Source organism: Gymnoscopelus braueri (genome assembly GCF_963280865.1).
Source record: "Gymnoscopelus braueri genome assembly, chromosome: 23".
In the NCBI taxonomy this organism is placed as follows: domain Eukaryota; kingdom Metazoa; phylum Chordata; class Actinopteri; order Myctophiformes; family Myctophidae; genus Gymnoscopelus; species Gymnoscopelus braueri.
The window spans coordinates 21369107-21375106 of record NC_137625.1 but is presented as its reverse complement, the minus strand read 5'-3'; positions in this window follow the sequence as shown (position 1 = coordinate 21375106).

Here is a 6000-nt window from a genome sequence, read left to right as displayed (position 1 = left end):
AACACAGACATACGTAGCTGATGAGCTGCAGTGGGTGATCACGTGACCTCAAGTACTAGTCCGTCTCAATCTAGATAGATGCGTTATCTGCTCACATGAACTTATGAGAATGTTCTCCTCAAGCTAACTTGACCAGGATGTTCTTTTCAAGGGCACAATGCTGGAATTGTTTGCGTTCTTTCTTTGTATTGAGGGGCGTGTCAGCTGTGTTGTCTTCAGAAATGGACGTAGCTTAATATGACGCGACGTCCCACCTATGCGTCCCACTTCTCTGAACAACCTTTCTTCGTTTTCTCTCTCCTCACCTCATTTCCGCCATGCATCGTTGGTGAGAGGGACTAAGACACAAGGAAAGGTCTCAAGTGAGGGAAATGAGGATTTAATTTAAGGACTGTATGAATGGACTATTCCACTTAGGCTTACAAACCTTCGGTTTGGAACCATTGATATTTTTGTCAAAGGGGACAATATGAGCTTCTGTGATCCAGCATGCATGTGCTGAGCATCAACATAAGTAACCGCACAGGCAGTGGCGGAGCGTCTGGGTAGGCCAGGTAGGCGGCCGCCTACGGGCCCGGGACTCCGGGGGCCCGGGCCGTCAGATCACACCTTTATTTTATTAGAATTAGACGCACTTCGCGTGCTCCACCTCTCCGCGGCTGCCTCTCAGCAACTTTCCCAGAGATTCACCAGTTTACATGGAACTGCAAATATATTCGAGGCACCCCAATACACTGTTGGAAGCTTACCCAAACCCTGAAACCGAAATAAAGTAACACTAAAACGAACACAATCCGCCCAAAACCCGCACATTTTCTTACGATATTTAGTCCACTAAAACTAGACAAAAACTAAAACCTTTCAGATAACTAAAACTAAATGGAATTTTATTCAATAGACTATGACTAAAACGAAATCAAAATTTGCTGTCAAAATCAACACCAAAAAAACAAAACCTGTCGCTCATCCACAGGTGTACCCACCAAACAAATGCAATGCAACTACTATTGCTATTTCTGTTACTCTGCTCTTGTTCTTTTGGTTTCAGTAGTAAGCAGAAATGTAGCCTAACAGCCAAACAGACACAACAGACCTCGGAACATTAAAGCAAAATGAGATGTCATGCACACAGGTAAACAGCACTCTCAGCAGCAGCCAGAACATAAAATACCCAAACTTTTAACAAGACTAACCACAGGATCACAGTAATTATTTCTCACTGTTTATGGCAGTAGTAAATCAGATTAACCAATAAACACCTGTTATTGCTGTTGTACTTTGTCTCGTAGTGAGGGAATGTTTCCTGCAGAGGCACTGCAGTGAGATTCCAATGTCATTTGGTTTTTATTGTTTTGCATAGGAAATTATGATTAGCTATCGTTCCTATAAGGTCTGCGGTCTGCTTTGCCAGTGTTGCATAAACTGAACAGTATAGGGGCTAATCCATTTTTTTGGGCGGTGTAGCCGCCCCTATAAGTGGGGTTGGGACACCTCATTAGTACACATTTGCTGTACTGTGATTGGCTCATTAGTACACCCCTAGCTGTACTGTGATTGGCTGACTATTGGCTGACTCTATTCAGCACTGTGATTGGCTAGCGAGACACATGATGACATTAATAACCTATAAATAGGACTATGCACTTAAAAAAAAACATTAATGACAGTGGTCATCACTGTGACGACCACTGTGATGACCACACCGCCCACTTCAAACTGGGTGTGATTTTTGTTGTATGACCAAGAAATCATTGATATTATTCTGGATGAAGAAAACGTGGTCGGCCGACAAAATATATATATATATATACACCGGTACTTTATAGAGCCAAAACAGAAAAATGCTGACCTGGCTATAAAAACTTCCCAGGGGCAAATGTAAAGGCCAACATTAAGGTTTACTCATACAAATAAAACTGAGAATGTTCCCAGATTCATAATTTATTGGGCTGCATATTTTCCCTTTAGACATGTTTGGCAATGCTTAATACTACAGCTTAAATGTACAGCCCAATTAGTAGAGGTGGTTTCCTATTACCTTTATCCCAGCAGGTGATTGAAACGCCAAAGTAAAGCACCCTCCCAATCTTCAAGACATGTCCTCATTAATTATTCATAATATTGTTGATCGCCATTAAGGAGACAAATATGGATATTTGTCATCATCTTATGCAACACTGTCCATAAATAATAGAATGCTGTAACGTCACTCAGTCCAAATATTTGGCCCACTTTCTCCCGTATGCTTACTATGCAATTGCTTAACTGTTGCGGCATCCATCAAACTATCCCTCTTTTTAGCTGTCAGAAGGCACAGACAGAGCTGGCAGCCAGGCATTAAAGAGCCTTGAGACTTAAGGTTGCGATGGGTCAGAAACCTTCCGGTAAATTTCCTGAATGGGAAGTTAAGCTCAGAAAGTTTTGAAATCCTTCCAAATTTCACAATTTCTTTGTATTTTTATCTTATTTTTTGGGGGAAATACACATAATACGGCACTACTATGTGCACATAATAGAGCTCAATCATAGAGCCCCTAGTAACAAGGCTGTATGATTGGTAATTCAATCAACTTTATTTATCCCAATGGGGACGAGTTGTGTTGTGCAGCTTGTAGTAAAGAAACACAAAACATGCATATAATAATATGCGCTTCGCATCGCATATTTCACAACTTTTCGCATATTTCGCATATTTCATCGCAAAATCAAGGATTTTAGCCCGCATAATCAAGAGTTTTAGCCCGCATAATCAAGGATTTTTGTCCGCGTTTTTCTGGAGGGTCTAATTATAGATTGTTTACAATGGATGTTGCCACACTGGAGGCGTCAATTGGATGCGTTAAAACCTGTTGATGCGTCTCTCACAGCTCGGTTCTATTCTGGCCTGACGAGGCGACGATGCTTTCAGTGTGTCACAGCCTTCACATTCAACAAAAAAATATGTTGACCTGGCAGGATCAGAGCCGGTTAAAGCATCTCACTATGTCTACAGAGTGTCTCCAACATGCACCAGGAATAATTTCCAATTTCCTTAGACCTGTTTTGCTCCACTTGGCACAATCAATTGCAGTTCTTTGTTATTTAGAGACAAAGGAACCCATGCTTCGCTGGAAATCTTCTCTATTCGAGATTTGCACAATTGCACTGCACACACTTGCACTCTTCAATCCTTCTAGTCTAATTCACTATGCCATTTTATTTCCATCAAGTGTGGTTCATATGAGTGATGAAGCTTGACGCAGATCGGGTTTGATTAAATGTGTCAGAACAATGGCACCAAATTATTTCCCCCCCCTTTTTTAGCATGGTGGTGCATGCGGCACCATCTATTTGACAAAAACGCCCTGGAACCGCAATTTATATTTCTAGCATGTTCATGTCCACACAATATTTAAGCACAGTGCATGGAAGCCAACAAGGAAAGCAGTTCTCATAAAAAAGCATTTGCATTTTTAATGAGTTATACTATATGTCCATCATTCCCCATGAAATTGCTCTCAATTTGGCATTATAACTTAATGATGCACTCAAAGAAAATACAAGTGTTCATACCCAACTCCATATCTGCAGTCGTTTTTGCCCCCAGAATGTTCATCTGAATATTTCACAGAGAGAAGCTTTTCAAGAAGTTTACACAAGAGCTAGCTCAAAGTTTAGTTCACAGATTAAAATGAACTCGTTCATGTCCATGATTCACAATGTTGAAATTTTAAGTAAGTTTATATTGCCAAAAAATGTACTGCTCCGAGCTATTCTTTTTTAATAGAACCTCCTCCTACGTCCTACCCATCCGTCCCCAGCCTCCATATGAACAACTTAAACATTGTGTTATATTTTGCAGACAGAGGGGGGAAAGGTCTAATAATGGTGTATACTGAGATGCAATGTACAATTTATTTTCCCCATTTTTCTGCATGAATGAATTAGAGCACGACCGATGCCAGATTTTTGGGTCAATGACGATCCCGATTTTGGAAAGTCCTAGATCACCGATACCGATTATTATTTGAGAACATTTAACATTAATTTATAGGCAAACTAATAAAAATGAACACAAATAACCTTTTGATAGATAGAAAATAAACACAAACTGAACTTTACTTAAAATGTTTAAAACGCTCACACGTGCGCCCTTTGAAATTTCGTGAATTTATAGAAGGATGCCCAAAATAGGGACGCTAGGACTAGGTTGAGAGTAATAACAAATCAGGACACCGATAATTGCAGATGCCGATACAAATTTAAAAAAGTCAAATAATGATGGCTACATTGGCCAGACCGATCTATTGGTCAGGCTCTAGAATGAATACATAGATTTTGAGAAAATGTGATCCAACATTTTCAGAGATGTTCATTTGAGGTGCTGTGTTGACTGAAAAACGCACAGCTCATTAGAGCAGCGAGCTGCAGTGCACGATTGCGTGGCCTCAAGTACAGTACAAGTCCGTCTCAAACCAGAAGGATGTGTTCTCTGGTCTCATAATGAGTACATTCTTCCCAAGGGCGCACGAACGGCACTATTTGTGTTCTTGATATTGAGAAACGGCCACAATCTGATTAGCTTCTTTATTCACCAACTTGCAACACTGTGTCATTAACTTGTGGATGTTAACAATGCTCATATTCAGATTCATTACTCGCAAATATATATATATAATATGTTCAGAGCGCCATTCACCAAAAAACATGTTCAATGTCACAAAAAAATAGTTTTAGTGTAACAATAGTAATTACTGTAGAAAGTGTCCTTTCTGAATTGGACACACCACTTAAAGTACTTAAGTTATTTTTCCCCCTGAATTGCATCTCATGGGCACAGGGGATGTAATTGTCTCCGCCAGGCGAAAAGGTATGGCCGAGACTTAATGTTTTGCACCCTGTCCGTCCGTCCGTCCGTCCGTGTGTCCGTCGCCCCCCACAGCTAATCTCTGGCACTGTTGGCTTGATCGCAGCGAAACGGTGCACAAACACTCCCTGGATGCCAATTCAGGACCTCTGCCCCAACTTTTTCACATGGGCCTGTTATAGCGCCACCAGGGTATTTCAGATTTTTCATATTCCATCCTGATCGGCTAAGATTGGCTTCCAAAGTTTGCAGGAGTGCTCCGTTTTGAACAAAATGCCTCAAATCATGAACACAGCATGCAATTTCCGTGACATTTTGCACACACATTCTCACTAGGCAGAGGAAGAAATGCCGTGTGAAAATGTTCAGATCAGCCTCATGGTGGCACTATAACAGGCCAATTCCTGTTTTTACCTATAACTGTATAACTTTGTATGTGCACTCCCTAGAGGCCAAGGAAAAACCTTTGCCCTGCATTTTTCACATCTGCATCTATAGGCTGACTTTTTGGATATTACTCCTTCAGATTTTATTTAAAAAATCACGCACATCGGTACACATGATCTCTAGTCATGTGATCTTAGACGGATCTGTTTGATTTTTCATATTCCATCCTGATTGGCTAAGACTGACATCTAAAGTTTGCAGGAGTGGCCCATTTTGAACAAAATGCCGCAAAACATGAACGCAGCTTCCGATTGCGGTGAAACTTTGCATGCACATTCGCACTACGTTGAGGAACAAATGCCACCCTTTCAACATTGCCCTATTATAGCTCCACCAGGATGCCAATTTTTGCTAAACATTTCTTTTATATTACTCCTACAAATGTTGTCCAAATATCACGCAAATCGCTACAGACTATCTCTTTAGTCAAGTGATCAAGATGGATTCGTCTGATCCGTCCGATTTTTCACATTCCGACCTGATTGGCAAATTCTGAAAATTGCTGGCCCACACTAACCTACCTGACCTGGAGGTCACTTTTTCTAGTTTTAATGTGTATCCATATGAAATGGTATAGTCTTATCAGGGCAGGAAACATTTTTCAAACGTTAATCCCAGAGGTGCGTAGGGAGAGAATATGTTTGAGAGAAAGGAGTACTTTCCTTTCTAGACAATGGAAAGTTCCCTGAATCGGGCTATAGTGTAGC